Source organism: Monodelphis domestica, chromosome 1, assembly GCF_027887165.1.
Source record: "Monodelphis domestica isolate mMonDom1 chromosome 1, mMonDom1.pri, whole genome shotgun sequence".
Taxonomy (NCBI): domain Eukaryota; kingdom Metazoa; phylum Chordata; class Mammalia; order Didelphimorphia; family Didelphidae; genus Monodelphis; species Monodelphis domestica.
The window spans coordinates 671,230,097-671,255,396 of record NC_077227.1 but is presented as its reverse complement, the minus strand read 5'-3'; the positions used below and the strand labels follow the sequence as shown (position 1 = coordinate 671,255,396).

The window sequence follows — 25,300 nt, the reverse complement described above, 5'->3', positions numbered from 1 at the left end:
GAGGACAGTGTGGGTAAGATTAGGTTTAGACCAACACCTCACACCCTACACCAAGATAAATTCAAAATGGGTGAATGACTTGAACATAAAGAAGGAAACTATAAGAAAATTAGGCGAACACAGAATAGTATACCTGTCAGACCTTTGGGAAGGGAAAGACTTCAAAACCAAGCAAGAATTAGAAAGAGTTACAAAATGCAAAATAAATAATCTGGAATACATCAAATTAAAAAGGTTTTGTACAAACAAAACCAATGTAACCAAAATCAGAAGAGTAGCAACAAATTGGGAAACTATCTTCATAAAAACCTCTGACAAAGGTTTAATTACTCAAATTTATAAAGAACTAAATCAATTGTACAAAAAATCAAGCCATTCTCCAATTGACAAATGGGCAAGGGACATGAACAGGGAGGGGATGTGGCAAAGTGGGGACATTAATTCATTGCTGGTGGAGTTGTGAATTGATCCAACCATTCTGGAGGGCAATTTGGAACTATGCCCAAAGGGTGATAAAAGACTGTCTGCCCTTTGATACAGCCATAGCACTGCTGGGTTTGTACCCCAAAGAGATAATAAGGAAAAAGACTTGTACAAGACTATTCATAGGTGCACTCTTTGTGGTGGCCAAAAATTGGAAAACGAGGGGATGCCCATCAATTGGGGAATGGCTGAACAAATTGTGGTATATGTTGGTGATGGAATACTATTGTGCTAAAAGGAATAATAAAGTGGAGGAATTCCATGGAGACTGGAACAACCTCCAGGAAGTGATGCAGAGTGAAAGAAGCAGAACCAAAAAAACATTGTACACAGAGACTGATACATTGTGGTACAATCGAAGGTGATGGACTTCTCCATTAGTATCAATGCAATGTCCCTGAACAATCTGCAGGGATCTAAAAAATACTACCCACAAGCAGAGGATAAACTGTGGGAGTAAAAACACCGATGAAAAGCAACTGCTTGACTACAGGGTTGGAGGGGATAAGACTGAGGAGAGACTCTAAATGAACACTCTAATGCAAATTCCAACAGGGAAATGGGTTTGAGTCAAGAACACGTGATAACCAGTGGAATCGTGCGTCGGCTATGGGAGAGGGAAAGGTAGGGGGGGGAGGGGGGAGGAAAAGAAAATTATCTTTGTTTCCAGTGAATAATGTATGGAAACAACCAAATAAAATAATATTTAAAAATTAAAAAAAAAATTCACCTGGACAATTCTGAGGGACTTATGAGAAAGAATGCTATCCACATCCAGAACAAGAACTGTGGGAGCAGAAACACAGAAGAAAAACAACTGCTTGATTACATCGAGAAGGATATGATTGGGAATGTGGACTCTAAACAATCACCCTAGTACAAATATCAAGAATATGGAAATAGGTCTTGATCAATGACACATGAAAAATCCAGTGGAATTGTGTGTTGGCTATGGGAGGGTGTTGGGTGTAGGGGACGGAAAGAACATGAATCTTGTAATCATGAAAAAATATTATTATTAATTAAATAAATAATTAAATAAAAATTTTGATTAAAAAAAAACCCTAATTACCAAACTTCCACAGTGCCTTCAGGTCTGTAACCAATCATGTTGCCCTCACTGCCATGTCGTTTATTCTGTTCTGCTCCTTGTTCTATATTCACTCCAAAATCCTTTTGCTCAAGATCTCTGGAATAAATGGCAGCAAACCACTGACCCATTTATTTAGAGACAGCAAGTCCCTGGCTAATAAATGTTACCTAGTTCAGAGAATTGTCTCAGTTTACCTTTATGCTACATTCCATTCACTATACGAGAATAAGCTTGTTGAAGCTTGCCAAGGCAAAAGGGGCAACAGGGAAAGGATATTTGAATATCTAGGAGCAGTTCTCAATTTTTTTGGTCTTAGGATCCTTTATGTTCTAAATTATTGAAGATCCTCCAAAGAACTTTTATTTATGTGGGTAATATCTATGAAGATCATAATCAAAATTGAAGCACAGTATCATTACAAAAATCTTAACCCTCTAGACTCCTGTAAGAAAGTCTCAGGAATCCACCCAGGAGTCCTCAACCCCACACTTCTGAGAACTACTGGTGTAGAAATTAGTATTGAGTTGAACTTGTTCACCAAGGGGTAAAAATGGGGGAGGGAGAAGAATATTGTCACTGTAGAGGCAATGTTCTGGGAAAGAACTGAAGGGCATAGAGATGGTAGGTCACAGTAAGTAGTAAGAATATATTTAGGAAGAGTCAGTCTAATGCAGAAAAAATGACAACATATTATGATCAGAAAAAGGAAATTTAAAGGTCATAAACACAGAAACAGAATATGTGTGGGTCATAGTAAAAACAAGAATCTGATCATTTTTGCATAACTAAGGTAGAAAACAAGTCACAGGAAAAGAGTAAAGTATAAAATTGGGAAGTTAGGGAGCTTGAGGGGGTAGGATTTGGGGAAGAATTAAAGGTATTGGAGCCAAGCAATGAATGGAGGAAGGAAAGTGTCATGGTAGTCTGTAGAATTTTTCTATTTTCAGTTTTCCCCCTGGTTTTTGAGAGATAAGAGCAGTTTTTTAATTTCTTGAAATAAGGAGTCTAGGCTCTTTGTAAGACTGTAGTGCTGAGGGAGTCCAATGATTCTTAAAAGTTTCTTTATTCAATCTCTTTTTCAAGTGAGTTGTTTTTATGATGTCATGTCTTAACAGTTTATTTTTTCCCAGTCTAATACTTCTTATTTTCTAATGCAGTTAATAGAGCTTCTACTTGTTTCATTTTAATTCTCAGAAGCTTTGTTGCTTGGGTAGATTTTAAACATAAAGTACCAACCAATTAATTCTATTTCCAATTCTTTTTTCCACAGCTCTCATTTATTTTCCAATTTTTTCCCTCTAGTGACCTTATTTAATTTTTAAAAACTCTTTTTGTCTTTTCAAGACTACTTGTATATTTAGTGTTCATCACACCACAACAGTATTTTATTGGCAGAATTCCTTTGTGTTTGTTTGTTTGCTTATTCTTCCAGTCCACTTCTTGATTATGGACTCTTTCCTTAGGCAATATGTACCTCAGAAGACAATACCTGGGCGGGTTTCTTGGGATACTGAGAGTTGGGTTCTAGGATATTAGAGACTGCTTAGCCTGGGAAAATTGCAAGATTTTGGGGTTCTTAAAGATCCTGGACAAAATCTAATATTGCTACCTCCCTTGTTAGAGCTCTGAAAGTTCTTTACTTGGGTTTGGGTCTGAGCAGGCCTCTGAACTTCCTCTGTTTGAAGTACATACAGTAAACTGCTGTCAAACGCAGTCACTTTAATACAGGTAAAAAAGCTCTACTCATTTAGAATCACCAGGTGCTCATGTTTACTGTTCCCTAAATTCCTTTGCATTTCTATTTCTAACTATACTTTCTGATATCCATTGTTTTTACCTCTGTTTTGCTTTGGTCTCCTTTTTCACAAACCCCCATCCGTCACTTACAAGACTGTCAATATTGACTTTCATATAGGTTCAATGGCCCTTTTCATCACTAAACTTATCAGAATATCCCTTTCCTTCGGTTGGAGAAGTAATCAAACTTGAAGAGTATCAGATGTAATCTTTGGCTCATAGGGGTCTTCTTGGTTTCCTTTTTTACAAAGTAAGGGAATGGAAAGTAAGGGCATCTAAGAAAACAGAATAAAATATTAGACTATACGCTCTGAGAGAGCAGTGACTTTGTCTTATATAGCCTGGAACCTAGAGTAATCAACTTCATGCTTTTTACATTAATGATTCTATCATCTAGTTAAGCAAGTCAATCCTTTTTCATTCTCAGTCATCTCTAAAGGAAGTGCTGCACCAAATTATAACCAAAGAAAATCTGCCTTGGAGTTATTTAGGAGGAGGTGAGGAGAAAGGAACAAGAAAAAGAGTTTTTGAAAAATAGATCAAATGCTAATGGTTTAAATAGCTTTATATACAGAATTATTGTATCCGTATAGTGGCAAACCAAACAAATTAAGCCATAACACAGTAGATACCCTAAGTGGGAAAATATTACATAAACAAGGATGAGAACAGAGCATTGTATTTTTATGAGATGTAGTCCATTTTTTTCTACTGAAAATAGTGGATAAGAATTAAGGTTTTGCAAACTAGAAAGAGAACATGGAAACCTGCATACAGAGAGTGAATATGAGGAAATGTTGAGTATCTCTACAATAACATCATCTATATGTACCAAAGGACAACTATTCAAAGTCTTTATGTATTGAGTCATCTACAACTCTTTGGTTATCCATAATATACTATGCACAGTTAATTTAAGAACCTAGCATGTTTTGTTACAAATAATTGTTCAGTGAAATGATGAATACCTCATTTGATCCTCACAATATCTGTGGAAATGGGTACTATTATAATCCCATTTTACAGATGAGGAAACTGAGGCAGGCAGAAGTTAGATAATTCACTCAATGTCATAGTCTCTGAGTCTGGATTTGCACTCAGATCTTCCTGACTCCAATTTTAATGCTCTATCCACAACAGCTGAATGAGCCATGCATTTTTTCTACTCGTTTTCTCAGTTATTGTAAATTATAAACTCTGATGACTTTGAAAGTATGATGATTAAGAAAAAAAAACCCTCAGCATGCTACAGAAAGACTTTTATCATCATTTCAGAGATCTCATTTCAAAACAGTTTATTTTCTAAAAGTTTCATACCTATAATAAAAAGTGTTTGGTTTGTGATACCTTTTTGGTTCTTCCAGACATTTGCAGATCAATCAAAGGTCTGTAGGTTTAAGTAGAATAATGATATATATATATATATATATATATATATATATATATATATATATATAGCTTTTACATGTGCTAATAATACTGTGGGAATCCCCCAAATGGAGCCTGTGGTAAATGAAAAATTATAACTTTTGCCAAGACTTTATGTGTTGCTTGTAGGATGCAAGCCAATATATGAATGGACAGAAATATATTTTTTTGCCTAGTTCTCTATCATTTTTATACTTAAGAATCATAAACTTGTCTGAGGATAGAAAATCTGTTCTGTTTCTAGAACACTGTGGAGAAAGAGGAAATTTGATATTTTCCCTTTCTGGAGGCTTACCAATGCTGCTTTGCTGATTTAAGCCATGAACAAGATGTATGATGTTATCAAGAAAAGGTTGGGGAAGGAGTCAAGATGGCTGCTTAATAGCAACAAAAGCTGAAACCTCTCTGACAACCCTTCCATACCAATCTTTAAAAAGTGCTTCAAAAAGACTGGAACCAAACCCAACAATAAGACAGAGTCATGGGACTCTCCCTGTCAAACACAATTTCAAAGGTAGGCAGATAAAGTCAATTTTCATGGGATAAGGAGGGGACCAAAAACAAAACTGCACACAGAGAAGTGCTGGTTGACCACCACCCTCCCTCCCTGCCCCCACCTATCACACTGGGTTCTGTGATTAGGCATAGGGTGATTGATACTGGGATCCCCAGACAGAAGCTAGAAGCACCTCAGACCTATCCCCTTAAGGTCCTGGACTCTGACAATTGCTGGCAGGGAAGAGCAGGGGTCTATCTGGCAGGGCACCAGCAGGCCTCCATGGCTGACTATGTGGAAGATTTAGCCTCAGAGCAAATAAGCTCAATCAGTCTAATCCAGTAAACTAGCAGAGGAGAGAGCTTAGAGTACATAGCTTAAAAAAAAAAAAAGAACCAAACAAACAAACAAAAAAAGGTTGAGAAAATGAGTAAATAGAAAACGAAAGTAATTATCAAAAGCTTCTACAGGAAAAAAAAGAGAACAGAACCAACCAAAAAAAAAAAAAAACAAAAAACAACCAAACAAAAAAAAACCCAAACTGGAAATTGGGCTCATGTTCTGGAAGAATTCCAAAAGGAATTTAAAAATCAAATAAGACAGATTGAAGAAAAATGGGAAAAAGAAAACAACCTACAAGGCAAAATTGGTCAACTGGAAAGAGGCACAAAAATTCAATGAAGAAAAGGTTGACATGAAAAGAAGAATGGATCAAATAGAAAGGGAAGATCAAAAGGTCATGGAAAAAATTCAGCCTTTAAAAATTAGAATTGGGCAAATGGAAGTGAATGACTTTATAAGACATCAAGAAACAATAAAAACAAAATCAAAAGAATGAAAAATTACAATACAAAATATTTCACTGTAAAAACAACTGACCTGGGAAAATAGATCAGGGGAGACAATTTAAGAATTATTAGACTATCTGAAAGACATGACCAAAAATAAAGCCTAGACATAATATAGAAAACTGACTTGATAGTCCTGAATAAGAGAGTAAAATACAGATTGAAAGAATTCACACATCACCTCCCACAACAAATCCCCAAATGACAACTCCCAGAATTTTATACCTAAGTTCATGAGCTCCCAAACCAAGGAAAAGATATGGCAAGCAGTCAGAAAGAAATAATTCGGATATCATGGAGCTATAGTCAGGACTACAAAAGATATGGCGGCCTCTACATTGAAGAGCCAGAAGGATTGTCTATGATATTCCAGAAGGCAAGGGAACTCAGTTTACAACCAAGAATCACCTACCCACAAAAACTGACTATAGTCTTTCAGGGGAAAATATAGTCATTTAATAAAAATAGATGATTTCCAAACATTACTGAAGAAAATATCAGACTTAAACAGAAAATCTGATGATCAAGTACAAAAATTCAAGAGAAACATAAAAATATAAATAATAAAGAGAAAAAATTTAAGGGCTTCAATAAAGTCAACTTGTTTATATTCCTATATGGAAAGATGATATGTGTAACTTCAAAATTGTTATTACTGTTATCATTATCATAGTAGTTAGAAGAAGTATACATAGAAGGCCCACGTGGTAGTAAACTGTTTAGGATATGTAAAAAAAAAAATTGGGTGAAAAAGAGGATAATACTAAGAGAAATGAGAAGATAAAAGTAAAATGGGGTAAAGTATATTACATAAAGAGGTGGGAGGCAGCAAGGAGAAGATTAATACAATGGAGAGGGCTGTTGATGGGCAATACTTAAACCTTACTCTCATTGGAATTGACTCAGAAAGGGAAAAACAGCCAGATTCATTGGGGGTATAGAATCCTCTCTTACCCTATAGATAAATAGAAGGGGAGTAATATAAGGAAGGGAGCAGTTAGGAAGGGTGATCAAAAGACCCTATAGAAAATTAAGAGGGGAATAAGAAGGGAGGTGGTGGGAAGGGGAGTAATATAAGAAGGGAGAGGGATGGGGGGGGGGGGGGGCGTGAATAAAAGCAAAACACTAAAGGGGAGGAAAAGAGCGAAAGAAGAAAGGGCAGGATTAAAAGAAGGAATCGAAATGGAGGGAAAGACACAGAAGGTAGTCATAACTGTGAATGTGAAAAGAATGAACTCACCCATAAAATGGAAGCAGATAGCAGAGTGGATTAACAGCCAGAATCCTAATATATGTTGTTTACAAGAAACACACTTGAGGCAGGTAGATACACAGGGGGTAGAGGTAAGAGGCTGGAGAAGAATCTACTGGGCTTCAACTGAAACAAAAAACAGGCAGGAGTAGCAATAATGATTTCTGACAAAGCTAAAGCAAAAATAGATCTGATTATAAGAGATAAGGAACAAAAACAAAATTGGGCATGCAACTAAAAAAAAAAAGAAAAAAAACTAAAATAAAAAATTTTTAATCCCCAGAAATAGACTTAATTGGAAATAAAAAATAAATAAATAAAATAAAAGGAGAAATTAATAAAATTGAAAGTAAAAGAACTACTGAACTAATAAATAAGGCTAGGAGCTTGTTCTATGGGAAGGGAAAAACAGTAAATAAAACAGATGAAGTATTGGTTAATTTGATTTTAAGAAAAAGAAGAGAACCGAATTACCAGTTATCAAAAATGAAAACGGTGATTTCACCTCTAACAAAGAGAAAATTAAGGCAATTTTAGGAGCTATTTTACCCAATTATATGACAATATGACAATCTAGGTAAAATGGATGAATATTCATAAAATTTTAAATTGCCTAGATTAACACAAGAGGAAATAGAATACTTAAATAAATAATCCTATCTCAGAAAAAGAAATTGAACAAGTCATCAATGAACTCCCTAAGAAAAAATCCCCAGGGCCAGATGGATTCACAAGTGAATTCTATCAAATATTTAAAGAACTAATTCTAATACTATGCAAACCATTTGACAAAATAAGCAAAGAAGGAGTTTTACCAAATTCCTTTTATGACAGAAATATGGTACTGATTCCAAAGCCAGGCAGACCAAAAACAGAGAACGAAAACTACAGACTAATCTTAATAAACATAGATACAAAAATCTTAAATAGAACCCTAACAAAGAGACTACAGCAATATATCACAAGAATTATTCACTATAGTCAGGTGAGATTTATACCAGGAATGCAAGGCTAGTTTAATATTAGGAATACCATCTGTGTAATTGACCACATCAAGAATCAAACTAACAGAAATCACATGATTATCTCAATGGATGCAGAAAAAGTCTTTGACAAAATACAATACCCATTCCTATTGAAAACACCAGAAAGCAAAGAAATAAAAGGGTCATTCCTCAAAATAATAAGTAGTATTTAAAACCATCAGCAAGTATCATCTGCAATGGGGATAAGATATAAACTTTCCCAATAAGAAAAGGACTGAAGTAAGGATGCCCATTATTTAATTTAATGTCCACTATTATTTAATATTGTACTAGAAATGCTAGCTGTAGCAATTAGAGAAAAAAATATGAAGGAATTAAAGTAGGCAATAAGGAAACTAAACTATTACTCTATGCAGATGATATGATGGTAAATTTAGAGAATCTTAGAAAATCAACTAAAAAGCTAGTGGAAATAACTTTAGCAAAGTTGCAGAATATAAAACAAACACATAAGTCATCACCATTTCTATATATTCCAACAAAAATCAGCAGCAAGAGTTAGATAGAGAAACTCAATTTAAAATCACTCTAAACAACTGTCTGTCTGCCCTTTGATCCAGTCATTGCACTGTTGGGTTTATAGCCCAAAGAGATAATAAGGAAAAAGACGTGTACAAGAATATTCATAACTGTGCTCTTTGTGGTGGCAAAAAATTAGAAAATGAGGGGATGCCCTCCAATTGGGGATGGCTGAACAAATTGTGGTATATTTTGGTGATGGAATACTATTGTGCCCAAAGGAATAATGAACTGGAGGAATTCCATGTGAACTGGAGGAATTCCATGTAAACTGGAATGACCTCCAGGAATTTAGAGTGAATGAAAGGAGCAGAATCAGAACATTATATATAGAGTCTGATACACTGTGGTACAATCAAATGTAATGGACTTCTCTATTAGCAGCACTGCAATGATCCAGAACAATTCTGAGGGACTTATGAGAAAAAACGATATTCACATTCAGAGGAAGAACTGTGGGAACAGAAACACAGAAGAAAAACAACTGCTTGATCACATGGGTCAATGGAGATATGATTAGGGATATAGACTCTTAAATGATGACCCTAGTGCACACATCAACAATATGGAAATAAGGTTTTGATCAAAGACACATGTAAAACCCAGTGGAATTGCATATTGGCTACAGGAGAGGGTGGGAGAGGGGAGGGAAAGAACATGACTCTTGTAACCAAAGAAAAATATTCTAGATTGACTAATTAAATAAAATTTTCCAAAAAAAGCAAGATAAAAAATAAAATTTAAATTAAAACAATATAAAATATTTGGGAATCTATTTGCGAAGACAAACACAGGAATTATATGAACACAACTACAAAACACTTCACACAAATAAAACTAGATCTGAAAAATTGGAAAAACATTAATTACTCATGGGTAGGCTGAGCTAATATCATAAAAATAACAATCCTACGTAAATTAAATTACTTATTCAGTTACCATACCTCTCAAACTACCAAAAAACTATTTTTTAGAACTAGAGAAAATTATAGCAAAGTTCATATGGAAGAACAAAAGATCAAGAATATCAAGGGAACTAATGAAAAAAATTGTTAAGAATAGGGGGCCCAGCATTCAGTACCACACATTAAAATGTAGTATTAAAGCAGTGGTCATCAAAATAATCTGGTACTGGCTAAGAGATAGAAGGGCAAATCAATGGAACAGACTAAGGGTATATGACCTCAGTAATCTAGTGTTTGATAAATCCAAAGATCCCAGCTTTGGGGATAAGAATTCACTATTTGACAAATATGGTTGGAAAAGAATATGGTAAAAATTAGATTTAGAGCAATCTCACAACTTATATACCAAGTTCAAAATGGATATATGACTTAAACACAAAAAATGATATAAGTAAATAAGGTGAACACAGAATAGTAAACCTGTCAAATTTATGGAAAGGGGAAGAATTTAACAGTAAACAAGAGATAAAGAACATTACAAGCTATAAAATAATTAATTTTGATTATAGTAAATTTAAAAACAAATAAAACCAATGTAACCAAGATTAGAATGGAAACAACAAACTGGGAAAAATTTTTTATAATAAATTTCTCTGATACAGGTTTAATTTCTCAAATATATAAAGAACGAAGTCAAATTTATAAGAAATCAAGTCATTCCTTAATTGATAAGTTGTCAAAGGATATGAATAGGCAGTTTTCCTAGGAAGAAATCCAAATTATCAATAATCATTTAAAAAATTTTTCTCTTTTCCTCCTGATTAGAGAAATGCAAATCAAAAACAATTGAGGTACCACCTTACACCTAGCAGATTGGCCAATATGATGGTAATTGAAAAGAATAAATGTGAGAGGGTTTGTGGCAAAATAAGGACACAAATTAATTGCTAGTGGAGATTTGAACTGATCAAACCATTCTGGAGGGCAAAAAAAAAAATTTGATCCAGCAATACCACAACTACATTTGTATCCCAAAGAGATAACAAAAAATGGGGATGGATCTGTTTGTACAAAAATATTTATAGCTGCACTTTTTGAGGTGGCAAAAATCAGAAAATGAGGACATATCCCTCGATTGGGGAATGGCTGAACAAATTGTGGTATATGATGGTAATGGAATACTATTATGTTATAAGGAATGATGAACCAGAGAATTTCTTTAAGAACCAGAAAGACCTACATGAACTGATGTGGAGTGATATTTAAGCAGAATCAGGAGAACATTATACAAAGTAACTGAAACATCATGCGATGATCAAATGTAATAGACATTGCATTAGCAATGATCCAGGACAATTCTGACATATATGAAAGAATGCTATCCACATATAGAGAAAGAACTGTTAGAGTAGAAATCCAGAAGAAAACATGATTTGTCACTTGTTTATATTGGTATATGATTTGAGATTTTTGTTTTAAACAATTACTCTATTACAAAAATAGGAAGTGGGTTTTAAGTGATACTACATATATAAGCCAGTGGAATTGCTTGTCAACTCCAGGAGGAAGGAAGGAAGAGGGAAGGGAGACAATGTGAATCATGTAACCATGAGGAAAAAAATTAAAAAACAAAAGAAAAACAAAAAATAGAAAAGAAAAAGTTAACACAAAAATTATTTTTTAAAATCTATTCATTAGTCAGACAACCAATATAGAGCTTCCAAACTCTTTAAAAAAACATTATAAGATGCTTATGTAATTTTAAATTATTTTAATGTCTATAATTGTTAAAGGTAAAAAATTAAAAATTAGGCTTACAAACAATTAATTGCAACCCAAAAGAAGAATTTTCTCTTCTGATCAAGATAAAGAAGATAAGATTCTGGGATTTGTAAAACTCTCTACCCTAGAACAAATTCTTAAAACTTATTTTGAAATAGAAACTATTAGATAGCATGCTATATTGACATGTATGGGTTTATAAGTATTCCCTGTTAATAATACAGATATAGGGAAAACAGCTAACAAGTCAAAAGGCGTGTAAATTCAATGAAAACTTTCCTGAGGGGGAGAAGATTGCTTCATTCTTCAAGTTTGTAATTAATTCTGTCAAAAGACAACCATTTGATAACTAATCAGAAAATTTTATAGCTACTGAACTTTTACTTGATTTTATGAGCAACGAGGACCAGTTGACACCAGGGATTTTCAAGAAAGCAATTTGCTGAATACATTAATCTAAAAGAGCAATTTGCATCTATAGTCACATCCATGAGTCAACACATTAAATCGATATTCAATAATGACTGAATCCTAAAGGAAAATCTGCATTTTATTTCACATACTCTTGTGTTTTTAGAACCACACTCATATCACATTTTAGAAATATTTCCACTAGAAAAGGTAATATTAAAATGCTCCTGAGGAACAGCCAGGCAGCATAGCAGATAGACTGTCAGGCCTGAAGTCAGGATATCCTGGGTTCAAATCTGGACTTAAGCCACTTCCCTAGCTGTGTGACCATGGACAGATCACTTAATCCCAATTGCCTAGTCCTTGTCACTCCTTTTGTCTTAGATTTGATTCTAAAAAAGAAGGGTTAAAAAAATGTTCCTGGACTATGACTCTCTATAAAACTCATTTATCCAGAACATCTCATTCTCTGAAGCTTATTTAACCTTAGAATACAACTAGGACAGCCTGAAATTTATTACCTGATTCTCAAAAGGTAGCTAGCATCAAGTACAAATGCCAGTATCAGACAAGTATGTCAAATCCAAGACAACCAGGGAAAAATCCCAGTCAGGCTAACCTTTTAATTTTACTTCAATTTATTTCAAATTAATATTTTTTCTAGTTACCCTTTTATACTACCCTTCCATACCTCTTTTCCCCCAGTGTGATTTGTGGTACTGACCTTGATAGAAAAATTCACAGGTGATATGATATGATGTCTAGAATTTCACAACTGTGAAGCTATTCAAATAACATTAATTTTCCTTCAACATAACTAAAAAATATTGCCAATAATGTGTGCAAAATGTGTAAATCTCTTGTTTGTCTCTCATTTCTCTGAGTAACGTAAAACCCAAATGTGATTTATAGTGAAGATTGCTAGGAATTACTAAAAACAAAAATGAAAGAAAATATTGCTTGAAATACTTCTCTTTCCATCTTATAAGTAGTTTTGCACAAAAAGATTCATGATAAATTTTTCCTATATAGCCACAGTGGTCTTAAAAAATCATTCCCTGGAATGACCAACCAAGATGGCAAACTAGTATAAAGAAATACAGCTGAGCTCTACCCTAACTCCCCCGTAAAGATCTAGAAAAGATCAGAGTGAGTCTTGGTCAGTATATCCAGGGGTAGAGGGAGCATTCCTGATGTGATTTATTTAACAAAAAATTAATAACCCTGAGATCTAAAAGGCCTATAGCTGCTCACTACAAAAGATATGTACTCAATTATTCATTAAAATATTTAAAGAAATGATAACTTCTAACACAGTATTGCTTCTATCCAAAAGAGAACTGATATTTCTGAGAGTGCGGCTAGTTAAAAAGGGGGTACAGAGACAAGACTAACCAAGAATCAGAAGAGGAAACCAAACTGGCATTTAAGAAGCTCTAATTCCAAAACAGAAAGGATAGAGGGAAGAAGTAAGGGTATAAAAGCCCATGAATCTGAAAATAAAAATCAGAAATGACTGGAAAGTTAAAGATCTAAGGACAATAAAGCTCAGAAAAATTGTGGTAGGGCACCCTTATCTGTGGCTTCATTTTTTGGATTCAGTTATCCACAATCAAACAGAAAGGCTGGGAGTCTGCCCTCCAAGAGTCAGGAGTTCACCAATGATTACCCCTTGCAGTCATTTCTTCTGTTTCTATTTTTTTTAGCATTTATTTTTTTGCGGGGAGAGTGGGGCAATGAGTGCAGAGCTGAGGGGAGTGTAACAGTTAATTTAGTTTCTCTACTAAAAGTATTATATTTTTAGAAGTTTATTAAAGATTATTAGAATTAAGAAATAAAAGCACGTGCTAGGGCAAATACATTCACAGCCACTTACTACATCTTGAGAGATGCATGTGCTTAGAAGTGGAAGCAGAGAACCCAAGTAGTCAGTACAGTCAGTTTAAATACCCATTTTGTTCTCGGCCCAGGTGGGGATCTCAGGTGAGATTATAGGGCATTCTGGGAAGTGCCAAGGACTTCTGGGGACTGAAGTCTGGGGTTCAAATCTCCATTTTTACAGGAGAGAGAGCACATATATATGGGGGTCAGCAGGTATTCACTTATAAATGTAGTTTTGGCCATCCACAGTAGGTCTTGGAAAATATCCTCTCCAGATATGTGGATTCTATGGAAATTAAAATAAGAGATTAGAGAGAAGAAAAGACTTAAATCAATTTATGAGGGAAGGAGAAAGGGGAAAGAAGTGGAAGGAAAGGCAATAAGTATATAGCACTATGTGCCAGACACTGTACTCATAAGAATTTTTACAAATAACATCTTATTGATCCTCACAAAAACTCTGCAAGAAGGTGGGTGCTATAATTATTCACATTTTTTACAATTGAGGAAACAGAGGTAAACAGAGGTTAAGTAACCTGCCTAGGGTCACAAAGAGATAATGAATTCAAATTAGCAATTTAAACAAACTTGGAATTTGGATTAAGACAGGTAAACAGGAAACAAGCATCTATTAAGCACCTACTTTAAGACACTGCTAGGCAATGAGGATAGGAATTTTAAAAAACAAAAATCTCTGTTCATAAGAAGCTTACCTTTGTGGGTGTCTCAGTAACTTTAACATGAAATGTAGGTATTGGAACAGATCAAGAATTCTTAACTTGGGATCCACAGACCCACATAAAGTCTCTGATTTTGTTCTAATATTTTGATAATTGCATAGCAATACAAATGGTTTCTTCTGTAATCCTATGAATAATTATTTTATTCCTTTAAAAAAATTATTCTGAAGAGTTCATAGGCTTCAAGAGGTGTAGAACACATAAAAAGTTAAGGAATGCTGAACTACATAATATCTAGTCTTTTCTAGCTTTGAGATTCAATAGCTTTATATTAATTTGAACTTAACAAAAAGTTCAACAATCTCAGCTTAAATATCTAACTCAGAAGACAACGATTTGAACCTCAATTTTTCCTCTCATTAAAAGAATACTACTAAGTATTTTAAGGGGTGTGGTGTTCTGGAATGAGCATTGCTTTTGTTATGAAAGGACATGGGCTTGAATTTCAGCTCCTCTACTTTACTGGACCAGGAATCAGGAAGAATCATGAGATCAAATCCAGTCTCAGACACTTAACTAGTTGTGGGACCCTGAGGCAAGTCTCTTAACACTGTTTTCTTCAGTTTCTTTATCTGTAAAATGAGCTGGAAAAGGAAATGGCAAACAATTACTATCTTTGCCAAAAATACCCAAATGAGGTCATGAAGAGTCAGATATAATTTAAACAAAAAGAGGTCACTAGATTTAGCAACTAAGATCATTATAACTCTTGGAGAGGCCATTTTTGGTGGGATGATGTAAGAAGCCAGACGATAAGGAAGTGAAAGGAGGGAAAGTGGAGACATCTACTGTAGATAGACTTTTTGAGGGGGTTAGCTACAAAGGGCAAAAGAGACATAAAACAGGAGTTAGTGAGGATAGAAGAATCAAGTGAGGGGTTTTTCAGGATGGGCATATGTGTAGGCAGTAGGAAAGGAGCCTGTGGAGAAAAATTGATAAGTCAAAGAGTTAAAGATGACAGAAGGAACAATCTGTAAGAGATGAGATGGAATGGGATCATATGAATAAGTAGAGGGGATAGCCCTGGTAAGGAGAGGTCATTTCATCATTTGAGAGAGGGGTAAAAGAGAAGATAGTGGGAAAAGACACCTAAGTTTGATAGATGAGGAAAAGGAGAAAAAAGAATTCACAGTGAATGACATCACTTGGAAGAACTGAGGAATGATGAAAAGGTTTGGAAGAGCTGTTGTAGAGTGGGATAGTGAAGTTCAAGTGAGGAACCAGTTGAAATCATGTGATATAAATTTGCAGTCACCCCAATCAGAACAATTATATGATTTTCTCTACCTTTTATGTGAGTACAGGGCTACCTGAGAGTGGCAAGATTGAGATTTGGCAGCAGGACATAATTGGAAATATGAGTGGAAAGGAGATTCAATAGAGAACAGGGTAGAATTGAATTGGTTCACATGAGGTCAAGATGGAGAGAAGAGGGAAAGAGTGGCTAATGTAGAGAAGATGGCCTTGGAGAGAACTGAGAGGTCAAGAGGCTAGAGGTCACAATCTGGACAAAGAGCAGGAACAAAGAAAAAATAAAGGGAGAGGTGAAAAGCAAATAGATTATCCTCACATAAGGGGGTTTCAGAACTCTTGAATATGAAGGTAGTATACTGTTTGGAGGGTGCCATTCCTCTACCCTCAAAAGACTGGTACATGGAAGAACTCCCAGGAACTAAAACTGAGTGAAATGAGCAGAACCAAAAAAAGTTATACACAGAAAGTGGAACAATCCAGTGTAATGGATGGACTTTGCTACTAACAAGATAATTCCAAAGGACTTATGAGAAAAAATGCTTTCCATGTCAAGAGAAAGAATTGTGGGAGTAGAAACACATTTGAAAAACAAATGACATGATTTGTTTATATGAATATGTGTAAGGAGTATATTAGGGGTTTTTGACTTATATATTAAACTTGTGATTGGGGATTTTTGATTTTAAAGATTGCTCTATTGCAAAAAAGAATAATAGGAAGATAGGTATAAGTGATAATATTTGTATAACCCAGTGGAAGTGCTTATTGGATCCAGTTGTGGGGAAGGAAAAGAAAATGAATTATGTAAACACGAAAAAATATTTAAATTAAAAGAAATTAATAAAAGTAGAAAAGAAAGGTACAGTAAGAGATGGGAGGCTTAAAGTCAAAAGAACAGTTGCTTTTCTTTGTACCAAAGGTTCTCCACATCCCAGCTAAGAGAATGGACAGGCAGGAGGAGGCAAATGTTGCTATGAGGCAAGTGGAAGAAGCCTAGACCAACTTCTAGCAACCTTTCCTTGGGACACACTGTGCCCAACAGGAGATGGAAGGCACAGGACACTATCATGCAGTGAGCTCACCTGAGGACACTGGCTGTAAAACAGCAGGAAGTGTAAGATCTATGATCCTATGATCCATTTGCCTATTTAAACTTGTTTTCTTATCTGTAAAGTAGGGAAAGGGGCAGAAAGGGTTAAACTAGATGACTTTTAAGGTCTCTTCTATATTTAAGTTTATGATCTGCAAATTGTTTTTTCAACCACATCAGAACATCATAACTTTTTTTTCATTAATTAGAATAAGTATTTTGACTTTTAAAAAAATCACTCCATTAGTTCTGAACAGTAATGTTTGCATAGCATTTTAAGATCTGTGTTTTCTTTATTGGGGTTCAGTTGTTTCAGTTGTGTCCTACTCTGTGACTCTGTTTGGGGATTTTTTGGGGAAAAATACTGGAGTGGTTTGCCATTTCCTTCTGTTGCTCATTTGACAGATGAGGAAGATTAAGTGGTACCTAGGTTCATACAGCTTGTAAGTGTCTGAAGCTGGACCTGAACTCATGAAGAACCTTCCTGATTCCAAGTCCAGTGTTCTAACCACTGCACCACCTAGTTGCCCAATGCCATGTCATAGTATAACATTTATTATTATTCTTGATTTAATAGTTTAAAAAACATTACTTCATATAACATAAGATGAATTTAGCTTTATTTTTTTTTGTTTGGAGAGATTTTTCCTTTTTAATTTAGAATATTTTTCCATGGTCACATGATTCATGATCCCCTCCCCCTCACAGCTGACAAGTAATTCCCCCGGGTTATACATGTATCTTTGTTCAAAACCTATTTCCATGTTACTATTATTTGTAGTAGAGTGATCCAAACCCTAATCATATCCCCTTCCAACCATATAATCAAGCAGTTGTTTTTCTTCTGAGTTTCTGCTCCCACAGTCCTTTCTCTGGATGTGGAGAGCTTTCTTTCTGATAAGTCCCTCAAGACTGTCCTGGATCATTGCATTGCTGCTAGTAGATAAGTCCATTATATTCGATTGTGCCAGTGTATCAGTCTCCGTATGATGTTCTCCTGGTTCTGCTCCTCTTACTCTATATCAGTTCCTGGAGGTCTTTCCAGTTCACATGGAATTCCTATAGTTTATTATTCCTTTCAGCAGAACTTAGCTTTAAATGTCATTTCTTTCTTTAAACTACAGTTTGTAATATCATCACTGTTTCTAATTTTCCTATTGTTGCTGAGGGTGCCACCACCTTCCCTTGTCCAGGCTCCAACCCTGGTGTATAACACCAATCTGACTCTGCTTTCAGAGCATCTCTCACCCCCACCCTCTTTTCTCTTCTGACACTGATATCACCTAGGTATAGGCCTTCAACACTGGTTAGGTTCCCTGACTAAAATTCGTACCTGCTTCAGTCCATCCTTCACTGAAATATCAGGGAGAGCTTACTAAAATGCAGGTCTGATCACGTCTCCCTTCATTCAAAAAACAGCAATGGTTCCTAATCACCTCAAGGAACAAATATAAAATCTGTTTTGCATTTAAAGCCCTTTATAAACTGGACCTCTTCTATCTTCCCAAGTAGTTATAATTTTATTTCAAAATTTACCTTCTTAGAATCTAGAATCTGTGGCAGAAGAGCAGCAAGGGTAGGGCAATTGGGGTTAAGTGACTTACTTATAGTCACACAATTAGGAAGTGTCTTAAGAACAAATTTGAACCCAGATGCTCCCTACCTTTAGCCCCCAGGTCTGGCTCTTTATCCACTGTGCTACCTGGCTGACTCTTCTTTCCAGGCTTCTTATATTTTACTCCCCCTCAATACACTGAGATCTAGTAACATCAGACCTCCTTGCTAACTTCATACATAATACTCCTAATCTCCTAACTCCAAACATTTTCATTAGCTGCCTTCCATACCTGGAATTCACTCCTTCCTTTCTTTTGACCTCCTGGCTTCTCTGGCTTCCTCCACATTTCATTTAAAATCTCACCTTTTGCAAAAAGCCTTTTCTGGTTTTTCTTAATGTTACTGTCTTGTCTCAGAAATATCTCTGATTTATCTTGTACATATCTTTCATGTACTTGATTGTCTGCATTTCTCCTCCATTAGATTTTTAGTTTCTTGAGGTTAAGAATTGTTTTTACCTTTCTTAAGTCCCCAGCAGTTAGCACAGCACCTCCTTACACAGTACATGCTTAACAGATGCTTGTTTATTTGGCAGGTATTTTAAGCCTTGAAAGGTATTCTGGGATTCACAGTTCAGAATGACAAAAAGACCCTATGTCCTGACTACCTATATCTTTGAGGTCAGTAATTTTGAAAAGAGGGACACAATCTGCAACGGGTACATACGACAGATGGAGCAGAGATGACAACATACAGTCTACCTCTGAAAGAGTATTGAGGACAAAAGTGGACAGTAAAAATCTGACAAATATCCTACTTATAAGAGAACATGGAAGGACCAAGTCTCTGATGAATGGAACAAAGAACGCATATTTATCTAAAAGCTGTCCCAATGTTAAAACTTTTAAAGAAAATAATTGGGAGCTCTTGACTGTTGTGATTTTATTTTTTACTTAATCAAAAACTTTTTGTCATTTAACAGAGAAAATGATCAACAAGCTTCAAGGCTAAAAATCAGGGAGGCAGGGGAGTGTCTTGTAAAGGAAACAACTGACAATTAGGAGACCTGGGTTTGAGAGCCCCATTCTACTACTATGTGACTTGGGGAAATCATCTGACATCCTTAGGGCTTGTTTTCCCCTCCTGAAACATGTATGAATTTGGAAGAAGTTTTGAATTAGATGACTTCTGTTATAGGTAAAGTCAAGTGTGTGCAGAGAGCAGAAGCAGACTGACAGCAAAGTGCAAAGTTCTCAAATTCTGGGGTAGAGCATCTGTTGTTAAAGAGAAACAGTTAAGCCTAGGGGCTATGGATTTTCTCTCTGGGTGGACCTGAGGAGATTAGCTTTTCCTCTGTGGTATTTGACTGCTTATTCTTCACATTCTACCTATTGTTTGGATTATCCTGAACCCTGTTGCCTTTTGATACCTGCTGAGTTCCTGTACTGCTTTCGTGACAACTGACATCTGATTGTGAGACCATCATTGGGCCCTGTCAGACTTGCACACAGACCCTTTTCCTTAGATTATCAAAGGGGGGAGGGGGTTAGTGTTAGCTTAGTTGAATATAGTAAGTTTGGGGTTATATAGAGAGCATAGAAATAGAGTAGGGAAACCACTCAGAAGCAATCTCTGTGAAGAGATTTGTAGATCTGGGGAGGTGTAGGTAGTTATTATTAGAGTAAGGTAAATCCAAATCCCTTCTAACCTGTCCTTATTTTATTAAATAACTGTTATTTATAACAGAGGGTTCTGTGTGTGTCTCATCTCAGGATAAGGATCAGACTCTGCCTACACTAGGCTTGGATGGCCTTCCCAAAATCAGGTTACTCTTCTGATACTGGCCTAACTGACAACCTATCCCATCCCCAAATCCCTACCATTTATTTCACTTCTAAAGTCCATTCTAGATGTAACAATCTCTAGCTCTATGAATCTGTTTGTGTAACTAAGAAGTATCATTTCCAGGCAATAGATCTTGTCTTATAAGCTTCAGTAGATATAATGTTTAATAAATCATTTCAAAGCAAGGGAGTTTGGAATGTGATTAACTAAAACTTGCAGACCTGAAGTATAAAGCAAATTAAAATTTAAACCCAAATCACAAAGAAGGGAGACAGTGATAAAAAGGCCCAAAGGAATCTGTATTACCTACACAGCAGTTCATGACTGAGTAAAAAAAAAAATCACTGGGCATAGTGAAAAAGCAGGAAACATGTTATTTTGGAGCCTACTTTATTATTTAGCTTAAATTCTGGTCCTACAATGAAGACAGGTAGAGGTAAATTTGCAGTTTCAACTAACAACAGCTCCTTTTAGAAAGCCTAAGTACTTAATTGGCCAATTTAATCTTCAGGAGTTTGGCTTGAGGAAAGCTGAGTCACTGGCCAGCCAAAGACAGAGACAGACATGCCAGATAGAAAGATGATAAATCATTTCTTATAATCTATAACTAGATTTTTCAGAGAATTTTGTTTAAAGGAAGCAAACCATTCTGTTTTGACAAGATACATTCATAAAAAACTTGTTCTGAGTAAACTCCAATAATTTGGTACCTATAGACTCAATTTTATTAAATTGTAAGATTATATTTTCTCAATAAATGATCTAATATGGCAGAGAAGGTTCAGTTCTATATTCCTAAATTTCTCTAAGTTTAGTTTACTACAAGTTTGTAGGACCATAAATTTAGGACCATAGGGGACTCTCAAAGGTCTCTACAGATAAAGACAGCCATAGAGATGATTTGCCCAGGATTACATATACCTTGGACACAGATCTTGATGACTCCAAGTCTAATCCTCTAATACTAATGATGCCTTTCAGAGATATCACTGCTAGGCATCTACTCCAAAAAAAAAAAAAATTAAAGAAAGAGGATACAAACACATACTACAAAAATATAGTAGCACTTTTTGTTCTAGCAGAATTGAAAACTAATGAGTCAGGGAATGGCTGAATGAGTTGTGGTATTTGAATGTGTTAATAAAATATGACAGTAAGTGAACCACAAAAGTAATGGATTCAGGGAAACCCAAGAATGTGAGTGTGAAGTGATGCATAGTGAGTTGAGCAGAAAAACAGGAGAATAGTGTATCCAACGGCTCTAATACTAGGGAGAAAAAACAATTTTGATGGACTTAACTCTGATTTTGCAAAAACCAACCAGAACTCCAGAGGATCATTGACGATGGCTCCATACTGTCTGACAGAGGTCAGGCACACATTCAAATATCATTTTTGTGTATGGCCAATATATGGATTGGTTTTGCTTGACTTGAAAAAAAATTTTTTTGTTACAAGGTTTGTTTGTTTTTAAATTGGGGGAGAGATATGGGAACGAGAGAGAAACTAATAAAACTGATACAAAAAAAATTAAAAAGAGAAAGAAGTGGCCATTATAGGATTTTTTTTAATCCTTAAAGAAAATAGGAGAAGGTTCAGGAGACAGATAAACAAGACAGCTCTGAAACCAGTATGCTAAAATTTTAAAATGCAAGCCATCTGAAAGAGATTCAATGTTTCATATTCAATCAATCCTTTTTATGTTCCATGTATATGGAAATGCTTGTTTGTTGCTATTTGTCAAGGTTAGAATAACAAAAATAAATAAATTTAAATCAGGGAAAAAATAGTAATAGTTCTCTTTACTTTGAGGGACCTTTACTCTCTCTACTTTGGCCCAACTCCACTCATATTAAGCCAAAGTCTTCCTATATCTGGAAATTTCCATACCTCCAAATTTGTAAATACAGATCTCTCATAGCCAATCCCTCAGTGTTTCCCTGACCATGACATTAGAGAAATGAGAAACTGTCATACTGAGCTCAGCAAGAAGCTACTTCTTATAAAATCTGAATGCATCAGTGACCTGCTTTGTTGTATAGGTGACAAAGGACCCAGAAGAAGTGACAGGAGGGCTAATAAAAGCAGAGCAGACTTTCCTTAGGACTATCATTGACCCTCCTTTCTTCTCTCATGACTCCAAATTCACTATACTAAATATCCAATTAGCAGATTTTGATGGTTCTTCTTTCTACCCCTGGTTTAAAGGTACCATGAACTGGATATATTAACCACTACCCAAGAGTAGGAGGCTTGGACCTGCTCTAGTTTTAACTTTCTTTTTTCTGCCTCAGGCTCCAGATAACTTATTAGACTTTTTCCTATGTGATTTAAAAGGTATCAAAATAAAGGTACAAAACTGCTCAAGCAATTATTGGCTGGTCTCATTCCCAAAGGTGAAGTGGAAAGAGACATTTATTTACCTTCATGTTCTTTGTATTTTGGTCAAACTAGCCTACTAGTTAGTTGTTCCCTCAAACCAAGATTCCATTTCCTGTTCCCAACTCTTTGCGAGGCCTGCCTGTCTTATACACTCTCTTCCACCTCATAAAATCCTTAATGCTTCCTTCAAAGCCCAGCTTCCCCTTGAATATTCTCCTGATATCCCAAAGTTATTAGTGTTCAATTTTCAAAATATCTTATTATTTACTTTGACTACTGTTAATAGGAATTTCTTAATCTCCCACTATCTTTTTAAGAGACAGAATCTGACAGGTTGGGAGTTGTGTGAAATCTCTTTCTGTCTCTTTAAGAGTTAAGAGTAGAGATTTGCCCTCTGTCACTTTAAGAGATTCCATATAAAAGAGGAAACAGGAGTTAAGACTGGACTCCATTTTGCTCTGGCTTCTGTCTGAGAGGAGTTTGAAGGTGCTAGGTGGGTTTTCTCTATCAAGAGAAACTGGCAGGTTAGGTTTGGAGAGTTAGATCTGTGATACTAGATTAATAAGAAGTCTGTTAACTGCGGGGCTGCTATGTTTTTTCTCAGAACTCTGAGAACTGCTGCACTGTCTGTGTCAACTGTAACAGGCAGTTTCTCTACTTTCAGTTAATAGTTTGTTACTGATAAAGGTTCATTGACTAGTTAGTTTAGTTAGATAGAAAATATTAACAAGATAGTGAGACTAAGTTTAAGGAGGTCTGCTCTGGCAGATAAGAAGAAACTACAAAGAAAGCAGTCAGATGGGGGTGGGGCTTACTTAGATATTTTTAGTATAGGATTTGAAATTAAGACATAAGATAAGAATTTAAGATATACTTTCGAATTTTCCTAACTCCTGTTTCCTATCCATACTCTACTGACAACAAAGAGTTGGTGATGGTGTACCAAACTGCTTCCAGCCTTCTATCCACAGTCTACAAATTAGTTTTACCCATAGCAGCTTTAGTTTGACCATAACAGCTTGGCTATCAATATTGAGCAGACATAACAGCTATAAGCTATAACAGCTTGGCAAGCCACAAGGATTTCAATTACCTACAATCTATAATAGGGAGAACTAGAAACCACGCTTAAAAACCATGGTTCAAGTAATTCAGAAGGAGGTCCCAACATACCTCCAACAGCTCCACTTGCCAAAAACCTTCAATGAGATATAATATCTCAAAGTGTTGGATATCCTACAATTAATAACTTTTATCTCCCCAATTGAAGGATCCTTTCACTGTCTTTTACTTGTACTTCATAGACCTTAATAGTCCTTGAAATGAATATCATATCCACCCTTCTGTTTCAAAACAAAAGGTTTCAAATTTGTTTTATAATGTATAGAATAGCATTTTGTAGCATACACTCAACTTCTTTCAAAATAAATCATAAGATGTAGAGTCCTTAGTTTGTTCTACTAAACTAGAAAATGTCAAAATCTAAAAACTATGAAATCATTTTATCTGAATAATTTTTATCTGAATAAACATCTTTGGCCAAAGTGAAAAAATATGCAAGTATTTAGATAGCAATACATGAAAAAGCATTTATTAAGGCGAGCACTATTGAAATACTATTCTTAAGGAAGATAGCATGCTACTGGAAGGAAAGTAGAAAATACATGTTCACAGATAAACAAATACACAATATATTGAAATCAATGGGGATGAGGAAACACAAAAAATCCTTATTGCCTAAATCTAAAGTGTTATAAAAACTCTTATAAGATCATCTAATTCTATTTCAAAAAGCTTATTCTAAAGATATGACATGAGTTTTTCCAGTATCACTTGGCTTTATTCACTTCTACATTATATCAAGCTCAATCAACTTTCAGAAATTGTTATTTAATTTAAAGTAGGCTTAAGCCTACTTTACTTTACTTTAAGTAAGTAATCTTTACTTTCTCAGTTCTTTGACCTTAAAAGAAGGGAGTAGGGTGACACAGTGGTTAGAAGGTCATTCTGAGTAAAGAAGTCCTTCCCAAGTTTTAGGCCTGTGTTTGTACCATACTAGTTCCGTGACCCAGGGCAAATCCTTTAAGCCACTGCCCTAAGCAATCTTTTTTAAAAAATCTTTACCTACTGTCTTACATTAATTAGAATCCATACTAAATATTGATACTTTAGAATCTGTTCCAAGGCAAAAAATCAGTAAGGAAGGGCAAATGAAGTTAAGGACATATTTGAACCTAGGACCTTCAGACACCAGGCCTGGCCCTCTATCCACCTAGCTGCTCTTTTAGATTAAGATTAAACTTCATTTTCTAACTCTCTCCTTCCCATAAAAAAAAAAGAAGAAGAAATCATTTTTGTGTAAGCATTGCTGAGTACATAAAAATTATTGCAAACAATTTAAACAATTTGGAATGTTTTTCTGCTCACAGTGCTTCCCAAGGACTAACTTTTCCACACAACAGTCAAAAAATACCCTTGTTCTTCTGTTGTG

The 25,300-nt window shown here is 35.3% G+C and overlaps 1 protein-coding gene across 3 annotated transcripts in view; it reads right to left on the bottom strand.

Moving 5' to 3' along the window:
- The window catches only part of MAP4K3 (mitogen-activated protein kinase kinase kinase kinase 3), a 208,890-nt gene that overhangs the window by 151,069 nt on the left and 32,521 nt on the right, over positions 1 to 25,300 (bottom strand). The window contains exon 2 of one of the 3 annotated variants that reach the window (XM_056825971.1): positions 7,386 to 7,523. The exons of the other annotated variants lie outside the window; for them this stretch is intronic. The gene's annotated coding sequence lies outside the window, so the exon portion shown is untranslated. The remainder of the gene's footprint in view (positions 1 to 7,385; positions 7,524 to 25,300) is intronic. 3 annotated transcript variants of the gene reach the window in all.